We start from the raw sequence: 11,059 nt of genomic DNA on the forward strand, positions 1-11,059 counted from the left end.
TCATTTCAATTTTACAAAAAATAAAACTGGATCCAATTCTAATCCTGTTAGCCAAATCCAATATAAAAAAGTGGTGTTATATGGAGAATGTGTCTAATAAGTTCTGGGTTGGCACGTCTGATTAGATTTTTGAATTTAATTTTTTAGAAAACTAAAACTAAAATAGGCAAAATAAATTCTAAAAGAAGAGAAAATAAATATAAGTTCCAGTAAATAGATGGTATATACTGCATGTGGTAACTAATAAGTAACTATCCAAAATAAAAAAGAGAATATTATTTATGTTTCTATTTTTCGAGTCACAAAATGAGACGGCACTAAGAAAATGAGAAGACGGCCTCATAGTCATAAGTGATAATGTCCCAAGCCTGAAAAGGTTCCCTACAATCACGTGAAGGTTAAAATAATGGTCCATTCTAGAAGGATTTCGCATCTTGTTTGGTCAAAATAAGAAGTCCCAGAGAAAATTCTAGTCATTCACCACCACTCATATCAAGTCCAAAGATTCGTTCCGATTTTAGGACAAGAAAAATGGTCATGCCAGCCCTAAATTTATTAATGTCGAATCAAAGTTTAAGGTGGCTTGAAAAGAATTACGGTAATTGGCCAAGCTCAAATCGAGCTCAAAATATGAGGCCCCCAGTAAGGTTTACTGTCAGTGATCACATGTACTAATCTAAAGTCAAAACAAGGTTTGTTTGAAGGAGTCAAGACAAGGTTAGATCTTCCGAGAAGGATTATGGTCATTAGATAACGCTAGACAGGAACTCTAGTAAATTACAAGAATGTCAGATATGTTACTGAATGTAATGGGATAATCGACATTTTCTTATCTTGTTCCCCATCCCTCTTTCATTCGACTTTAATCAGTGTTCCCTTGTCTCATTTTTTATCCTTTGTGTGGACTTAAAAAGCCTAGTTTGACAAATTTTTTTAACCTTGGCATTCTCTTTCTCAAATTCTAGTAAGGAGGATCCTAGAAAGAACCATATGAGATGACTCAAACTCTTAGGATCTGTTTGATAATCTAAAAAAGTGCTGAAACTGAATCTTTTCAGACATTTAGATGTTTTGAGTGTTTGATAAATAAAAATCTATCTGCTGAACTTGTTAAGCAGTGCTGAAGTTGTGTGTATTTTTTTTCAACACAAGAATCCTAACTGAATGCTTAATTCTGATAAGAATCAATAGAATTACTTCAACTATCTTATTTTATCTACCAAATCTACCCTTGTGTGTTAATTATATTCAAAATTCTTATCTAATTAAACAACCTAATATTTTCTATCTAACGGTTTTCTGTTTCTCTTTTCTCCCTTTTTAATGATTTTCATTTTTTCTCCATACTCCTCATATAATATATTTCATCTTTTATATTAATTTGTTTTAAAAATAAATATTGTTACTTTCATACCTAACAATTTTAAACTAATTAAATCATAGGTTCTATTTCTTTTTTGAATGAAAAGATATAAGGGCAAATTTGTTAAATTAAACTTTTTATGCATTCAATTATAAATATTTATCAAAAAATATAAATAGGTTTAGCATTAAAATTAAAACATTCATATATTTCTTTTCAGTACTTAAAATTCAGCAAATTAATTGTTTCAGAATTCAAACTTCAGAATTCAGATTCAGTTTTATCAAACGAAACCAAGGTTAGATCTTCAGAGAAGGATTATGGTCATTAGATAACGCTAGACAGGGACTCTAGTAAATTACGAGAATGTCATATATGTTACTGAATGTAATGGGATAATCGACATTTTCTTATCTTGTTCCCCATCCCTCTTTCATTCGACTTTAATCAGTGTCCCCTTGTCTCATTTCTTATCCTTTGTGTGGACTTAAAAAGCCTAGTTTGACAATTTTTTTTAACCTTGGCATTCTCTTTCTCAAATTCTAGTAAAGAGGATTCTAGAAAGTGTGAGACCCCGTAAATTTTCTTATTTTCTAGGGTTTATTCTATTTAATCGCATGCTTTTCTGCATTTTCTTTATTAGGAAAATTTTCTAGATAAATTTTATGAGTAAATATATTTTTTAGATGATTTTTCTAGCATCGGTTAGTTTTTGAGAAATTAAGAGCGTATACCGGATGTGGGACCCGCTAGTGCGAAAAGTTCGGTAAAATTCGACCAGTTAGTTTAAGTTTTGGATATTGGGTTTATTTTACTAGGTGTTAAGAGATAATTAGAGGTTACCCAATTGATGAGAGTTGGAGAGACAAAAGGATAGCTTTGCATTAATGAGAGTGACAAGTGTCACCTTGTGAGTTGATCTTGATTTTGACCACTATTCACCACTTTACCAATTAATCAAAATTGACCCAAAAATCATCTTCATTTGCAAGCTTCTTGGCCGGCCATCTTCAAGGGAAAAGAAAGGAAAAGCTCTCAATTTTCTTGTCTCCAATCTTGTTCAATCCCTTAGTTCAACCGATTAAACTTGGATTTCCTCCACAAAAACCCTTAGTCTAGTGATTGTGAGGTTGTTAGTGAAGTGGTTTGGAAGACCAAGGTGCTAAGTTGTCTCCTTTCTTGAGTTTGCAAGGTAAGTGACCAAGACACCTTTCCTTTGATTTTAATAATGTTCAATTGGTAGCTTGTGTGAGTTAAATAGCTAGTTTTAAGTGATATTTCATGACTTTTGGTTGAGATTGGTGGATTTTTCTATTTATTCATGATTTTTCTGTTTTTATATGTTTAATATTGGTTGGCCATGGATGATGGATGGAAATGGTTTAGAATGAAACTATAGTGCGTAAATGGTGGCTATTTGCGGAAATTTCCGCTTTGAAAGAAAAATTTCAGAATTAGGGTTTGTAATTAGGGCTTTTCTAGGGTTTCTTTATATCAATTGAATTGGCTTTGATTATAGACCTTTGGGACTCTAACAAGGTGTATTGAAGGGTTTATGACTTGTAATGGTAATGGTGATTGTGTTTGGAAAGCATGGGGAAATATTTGTAGGTTGGAAACTTGGAATTTTAAGGGAAAATGCTGTCCAAATTGAGGGTTCTTGTGTTTAATGGACTTGAGGTGCTTTGGAAGTTAAATGGTAACCCTAGTGTTGTCTCAACCTTTAGCACTAAGTGTTTTTACATTACTTGCAAGTTTTTACGCTTTTACATTGATAATGTGTAGCTTGGATGTATGACTCGTGATCGAGTCTCATTGTGCTTATTTGAATGTTTTAGGGCGTGACGGTGGTTCAAGACGCTCTTTGGGCGGAAGTGTATGAAATTTCATTTGCTTGCTTGGTGAGTGTACTACTCACTTGCTTGTTACTATGTGGCTTTGTTACACTTGAAATTGATGCCTTGAATGTTTATTTACACCATTGAAATGGATTAAAGCGAGGGTGTACTTGATCACTCTCACCCTTTATGTCCTACATGACTGTTTACTGTGTTACTTGAATAGTATATGAATATACTGAATTTGGTGTCGTTTGGACGAGTATCCAACGGCCATTACTGTTACTACTGAGCTCAACCCCATTGGTAGTCGATTGAATCGAGCCAGCGAGGGCTTGGTCGTGAAAATTGACGAGCAATGGGAACTGTTATATGGAATCTTGTAGTATGAGACTCTCGATTCCGGTATACTCGAGTATTACCAAATTTATACTGTTTGGAGTTCGGGCCCGGTTGGGGTGTGTTAGGTGGAAGGAATGGAAGTAAAGTAGATTCTACGTCTGGTTACTCTTTAAACATTGACGGAGGGTTAATGAGGTACGATCAAGTATGCAAGCGAGGAAAGGGGCTCCTGAGAGCCGTCCGTATCCTTTTACCAATTCTATTAATGTGTGATCTTAGCTTACTTCCTTATTGAATGAATTGGAATGAAGGGCTTCATGCTTATATGAACTTCGTTGCTTGAGTGATAGTATCTCACTGGGCGTAAGCTCACCCTATTCCTTTTGTTTTCCTTACAGGAGTTTGAACACTTTTGAAAAAGCTATGATAGTTGGATGCCGAATTGAGCTATTTTAAACACTCTTTTGTATAGCTCCGCATTGAAAGAAACCCTAAATGTATTTTGATCTGTTCCCTCTTTTGGGTTGTAGAATTGAAACCGTACATGTGTAAATGTGTTTGGTATCCTTGGTATGTTATTTTGGCTTGTAATTACATGTTTACTTGATTTATATAGTTTGTTTATGTTTGGAGGGATTTCGGACAGATTCGGATTTCAAACGGTAAAAGAAAAAAATTTTGGCGGGAAGGACAGGGTCGAATCCGGCCAAGAATCCGGCCAGAAATTGGCCGGATTGCCCTGGGAAAAAATGAATCCGAGCAGTTAGCTATTGCCTCATATCCGGCCGGATTCTGACGTGTCCGGCACTGTTCATGTCGACTCCGATTTTCATTTTTTTTATTTTGTGATTTTGGCTTGTTTGAGCGCGCTTTTATTTTTCCGGAACGTTATAGATCGTGTTTAACTGCTCGTTAGTTCTGGCGAGAGCTGGGCAGGCAGTCCACTAACCTCTTTGGTTCACCTTAGGGGAAGATGGAGCTGTCACAGGTGGTATCAGAGCCTAGGTTTGAATTGGCCTGAGCATGTTAGGAATACTGGACTTGAGGATTACTTTGATTGTGTCCCTTTAGATTATTTATGATTATTTACCCTTTTGGTGTAGGATGGACGGACATAGTGGCCCTAGTGGTAGCCCTACTGGTGAGCGACCCCGGGGAGTGCTCCCGACGATTAAGTACCAGATTCGCCCAAGAGGGGCCGTCGTACGTTAGAGCCCGACTAACCGCTTCCGACGTTGTGAGTGCCGTCACACTTACGCCTACCCCAACACCGTCGTGTTGGCCGTAGTAGAGGAACGAAAGGAGTTGGCGAAGGATAACGCTAGGCTTGAGGCCGAAGTGAACCAACTAAGGGCAGCTAACGAGAAACAAGCCGAGCGAATCAAGGAGCTAGAGTACGACGTGATCGAAGGTCAAGATAGGGTGGACGACCTTTGCGCCCAACTCGGAGAGGCACGTGAGCGTATGACTAAGAGAGCTAAGAAAGTTAGGGTTCGAGCCGAGTCTATCTTGAACCTTTGCGACGATTTGCTTGAGGAGGAGAGTGACGAAGCTTTGTGTGCAGGGGGCGAGGCTGGAGGTGAATCCACCCCGTCGGGTAGGTCCACTAGCCCGACGATGGACTGAGTCATTATTCTTAGGGTTTTGGATGGTTTTGACTATTGTGTATAGGATGGATAGGGAATAGTAGACCTGGAAAAGAATCTTAGCTAGCCATTTTTGTACGTTTGGACTAGCGATGTATATACTCCTGTTGATGATGCTGTTCCCTTGTGGATTGTCTTTGTTGTACTTGGCTGACTGTTAATATGTGCCTTGTATGACTTTGTTTTGGTGACTTTGTTTTGGAATGTGTCTATGCTTTATTGTAAAAGTTTTTGGTCTCTTACGTACATGTATTGTTATTTTATTGTTATAGTTACATTTACCTAGATTGAATAGATTCGATGGAAGGCACCCGTAGTGGTCGGGGACGTGGACGTGGGCGCGGGAGTAGGCAACCCACGTCGGATAGGGGCGCTGGGGAAACTTTGTCTGGACCCAACCCTGAACCTAGGGTTGACCCTAACGTTCAAATAGCTGCTACCATGCAGCAAATGACTAATTTATTGGCCCAAGTGGTGCAGCAACAGGGTCAAAACCCTAACCCTAACCCTGGAAACACTGGCAACCACGTGGAGAGCGAAGACAGAGCTCTCGAGAGATTCCAGAAGTTTGCCCCACCGAAGTTCATTGGGGGACCCGATCCAGATATAGCTGAGAGGTGGCTAGAGAAAATGGTGGATATTTTTGCTGCCTTGCACTACACCGAAGAGAGGCAGGTGACCTTCGCCGTCTTTCAGCTAGAAGGGGCGGCCCGTTCCTGGTGGAACGTCATACGGCAGAAGTGGGAACGGGAGCAAACGCCTCGGACTTGGGTGAACTTCATGCGTGAGTTCAATGCTAAATTCTTCCCTCCTCTAGTCCAGGAACGAAAGGAAGATGAGTTTATCCGATTTCGCCAAGGGGCCCAGTCTGTAGCGGAATACGAGAGTCAGTTCACCCGTCTATCCAAATTTGCTCCTGAGCTAATCATGACCGAGCAACGGCGAATAAGGTGTTTTATCCAGGGTCTGAACGAAGAAATTCAGAAGGACCTCGCGGTGGCCCAGATTAACACTTTCAGCGAGGCCGTCGAGAAGGCGCAACGGGTAGAAAGCGCTAGGGTTCAAGTAAGGAACTTCCAGGCAAAGAAGCGAGGCTTCCCTGGGAGCAGTTCAGGACAGGGGGAGAAGAGTGCTCCTCCCAAGTACGGACGAGGAGCTGGAGGTGGACGGCAGTCTGGAGTAGGTAGAGGGACTCCGTCTAGAGGTGGTCAAGCTAGGCGATGTCAAAGAGGAAATTTCCAGGGGGTCTCAGCTTCAGTATCTCGCGGTCCCTGTGGGCATTGTGGGAAGCCAAACCACACGGAAGATAATTGCTGGAGGAAGGAAGGGAAATGTTTACGCTGCGGGAGTGCAGACCACCAATTGGCCACTTGTCCGGTCCTAAAACAAGATGGAAGGGGGAGCCAACAACCGCCGAGGACCAATTCTGGACCAGCGAAGAGAGAAGGGACTAAACTTAAGGTGCCGGCTCGAGTGTACTCGTTAGAGCCCCAACAAGTCCCAGATTCCTCTGAGGTCGTAGAAGGTACGATCCCTTTATTCCACCGCTTTGCAAAGGTTTTAGTAGATTCTGGTGCCACCCATTCCTTTGTTAACCCCAATTTTATGTGTGACATTGATATAAAACCTGCTAGTTTACCTTACGACCTAGAAGATAGTACACCTACGGGGGATTAGCGTTTGGTTACTAGTATGGTTTATAAAAATTGTGAAGTTTGGGTAGGAGAGAGGAGATTGTTAGGGGATTTGATAAGTCTGTCCATTAAGGGGTATGATGTGATCTTGGGTATGGACTGGCTAGCCAAGTATAATACCCAACTGGATTGTAAAACGAAGGTGGTGGAATTCCGCATTCCTGGAGAGGCGACTCTAAGATTGGATATAAGGGGTAGGTTAGCCTCATCTGCTTTGATTTCGGGTATTCGGGCTAGAAAACTGCTAAGTAGAGAGGCGCAAGGATTTTTAGCCTTTCTAATCAATACCCCCACGGATAAATTGAAGGTAGAGGATGTGCACATAGTACGGAAATTTCCGGATGTATTCCCTGATGAGTTAGTAGCCCTACCTCCGGAGAGAGAGATAGAATTCAAGATTGACCTGTTACCGGGAACCTCGCCTATCTCAAAAACCCCGTATCGGATGGCCCCTGCTGAATTTAAGAAACTGAAATTGCAATTACAAGAGCCTTAGGTACCTCTTCTCGCAGAAGGAATGGAACATGAGGCAGCGACGGTGGATGGAATTTTTGGAGGATTACGACTGCACAATCAACTACCATCCGGGGAAGGCGAACGTGGTAGCCGATACCTTAAGTCGTAAGGCTCAAATAGCAGGGTTAATGATCAAAGAGTGGGATTTGTTGGAATCCGTTTGTGAGTGGAAACCCTGCCTTGGGAGTCATAAGGTGATTTTTGGTAATATTAAGGTGACATCCACCCTACTGGAACGCATTAAAGAAGCGCAAAAAGAGAATTTGATGGTACGAAAGTGGGGAGAGAAAGTGGAAAAAGGGGAATTGACCGACTTTAATTTTAGTCCTGAGGGTATTCTAAAATACCGAAACCGAGTAGTGGTGCCTAAAGATGATGCGTTAAAAATGGAGATCTTAGAGGAAGCTCATCGGTCTAAGTATGCGATCCATCCGGGTAGTAGCAAGATGTACCAAAACCTAAAAGAAGCCTATTGGTGGGACAATATGAAGAAGGAAATCGCTCTGTACGTGCAGAAATGTCTCGTTTGCCAACAAATTAAGGCGGAGCATCAAAAACCATCAGGCTTACTACAACCTCTTGAGATGCCCGAATGGAAGTGGGAAAACGTCACAATGGATTTCGTTTCAGGTTTACCGCGAACGCAACGAGGACACGATGCCGTTTGGGTGATCGTCGATCGATTAACCAAGTCGGCCCATTTCTTGCCGGTAAACATGAAGTATTCCATGGACAAGTTGGCTCAGATGTACATGGACGAGATCGTAAGGTTACATGGCGTTCCTGTGAGCATCGTCTCTGATAGAGATCCCCGTTTCGTATCCAGATTTTGACAGAAATTCCAAGAGACTCTAGGGACTAAACTCAACTTAAGCACTACCTATCACCCTCAGACGGATGGACAATCGGAGCGAACAATCCAAACTCTCAAGGACATGTTAAGGACCTGCATTCTGGATTTTGGAGGTAATTGGGGTCAACACATGACCTTAGTAGAGTTTCGTACAATAACAGCTACCATTCGTCGATTCAAATGGCTCCATACGAGGCACTATATAGACGAAAATGCCGGTCATCGATCTACTGGGACGAAGTTGGCGAGAGGAAGGCACTGGATCCAGCAACTATTCCATGGATGGTGGAGGCACGAGAAAAGGTCAAATTGATACGACAACGACTCCAAACAGCTCAAAACCGACAAAAGAGCTACGCGGATAATTGAAGAAAAGACTTGGAGTTCGAAGTGGGAGACCATGTGTTTCTTAAGGTCACACCGTTACGGAGCATCACAGTGGGTAGAGGAAAGAAGCTCCAACCGCGGTTCGTTGGACCTTTCAAGATTCTTCAAAGGGTTGGTAAGGTAGCATATCGCCTGGAACTACCGTCCAGTCTCTCTCGAATTCACGACGTCTTCCACGTCTCGATACTTAAGAAATACTATCCTGACCCATCCCATATCTTACAGCCAGAGGAAATCGAAATAGATGAATCGCTCACTTACGAGGAGAAACCTGTACAATGGCTTGACCGGAAAATTAAAAAACTGAGAGACAAGCAGATTTCTTTGGTAAAGATATTGTGGAGAAACCATGGGGTAGAGGAAGCTACTTGGGAGGTGGAAGAAGAAATGCAAAAGAAATACCCTGAACTTTTCTTGAGTCAAGGTGAGAAATTTCGAAATGCAAAAGAAATACCCTGAACTTTTCTTGAGTCAAGGTGAGAAATTTCGAGAGCGAAATTCTTTTAAGGGAGAGGGTGTGAGATCCCGTAAATTTTCTTATTTTCTAGGGTTTATTCTATTTAATCGCATGCTTTTCTACATTTTCTTTATTAGGAAAATTTTCTAGATAATTTTTATGAGTAAATATAGTTTTTAGATGATTTTTCTAGTATCGGTTAGTTTTTGAGAAATTAAGAGCGTATACCGGACGTGGGACCCGCTAGTGCGAAAAATTCGGTAAAATTCGGCCAGTTAGGTTAAGTTTTGGATACTGGGTTTATTTGATCAGGTGTTAAGAGATAATTAGAGGTTACCCAATGGATGAGAGTTGGAGAGACAAAAGGATAGCTTTGCATTAATGAAAGTGACAAGTGTCACCTTGTGAGTTGATCTTGATTTTGACCACTATTCACCACTTTACCAATTAATCAAAATTGACCCAAAAATCATCTTCATTTGCAAGCTTCTTGGCCGGCCATCTTCAAGGGAAAGAAAGGAAAAGCTCTCAATTTTCTTGTCTCCAATCTTGTTCAATCCCTTAGTTCAACCGATTAAACTTGGATTTCCTCCACAAAAACCCTTAGTCTAGTGATTGTGAGGTTGTTAGTGAAGTGGTTTGGAAGACCAAGGTGCTAAATTGTCTCCTTTCTTGAGTTTGCAAGGTAAGTGACCAAGACACCTTTCCTTTGATCTTAATGATGTTCAATTGGTAGCTTGTGTGAGTTAAAGAGCTAGTTTTAAGTGATATTTCATGACTTTTGGTTGAGATTGGTGGATTTTTCTATTTATTCATGATTTTTCTGTTTTTATATGTTTAATATTGGTTGGCCATGGATGATGGATGGAAATGGTTTAGAATGAAACTATAGTGCGTAAATGGTGGCTATTTGCAGAAAATTTCCGCTTTGAAAGGAAAATTTCGGAATTAGGGTTTGTAATTAGGGCTTTTCTAGGGTTTCTTTATATCAATTGAATTGGCTTTGATTATAGACCTTTGGGACTCTAATAAGGTGTATTGAAGGGTTTATGACTTGTAATGGTAATGGTGATTGTGTTTGGAAAGCATGGGGAAATATTTGTAGGTTGGAAACTTGGAATTTTAAGGGGAAATGCTGTCCAAATTGAGGGTTCTTGTGTTTAATGGACTTGAGGTGCTTTGGAGGTTAAATGGTAACCCTAGGGTTGTCTCAACCTTTAGCACTAAGTGTTTTTACATTACTTGCAAGTTTTTACGCTTTTACATTGAGAATGTGTAGCTTGGATGTATGACTCGTGATCGAGTCTCATTGTGCTTATTTGAATGTTTTAGAGCGTGACGGTGGTTCAAAACGCTCTTTGGGCGGAAGTGTATGAAATTTCATTTGCTTGCTTGGTGAGTGTACTACTCACTTGCTTGTTACTATGTGGCTTTGTTACACTTGAAATTGATGCCTTGAATGTTTATTTACACCATTGAAATGGATTAAAGCGAGGGTGTACTTGATCACTCTCACTCTTTATGTCCTACATGACTGTTTACGGTGTTACTTGAATGGTATATGAATATACTGGATTTGGTGTCGTTTGGACGAGTATCCAACGGCCATTACTGTTACTACTGAACTCAACCCCATTGGTAGTCGATTGAATCGAGCCGGCGAGGGCTTGGTCGTGAAAATTGACGAGCCATGGGAACTGTTATATGGAATCTTGTAGTATGAGACTCTCGATTCCGGTATACTCGAGTATTATCAAATTTATACTGTTTGGAGTTCGGGCTCGGTTGGGGTGTGTTAGGTGGAAGGAATGGAAGTAAAGTGGAAGTTACGTTTGGTTACACTTTGTACATTGACGCAGGTCAATGAAGATACGATCAAGTTATGGCGCAGCGAGGAAAGGGCTCGTGAGAGCCGTCCGTTATCCTTTTGCCTTGTATTATATGTGACTTTATTTAAGCTTCC

This window comes from Coffea eugenioides, chromosome 3, assembly GCF_003713205.1.
Source record: "Coffea eugenioides isolate CCC68of chromosome 3, Ceug_1.0, whole genome shotgun sequence".
Lineage (NCBI taxonomy): Eukaryota > Viridiplantae > Streptophyta > Magnoliopsida > Gentianales > Rubiaceae > Coffea > Coffea eugenioides.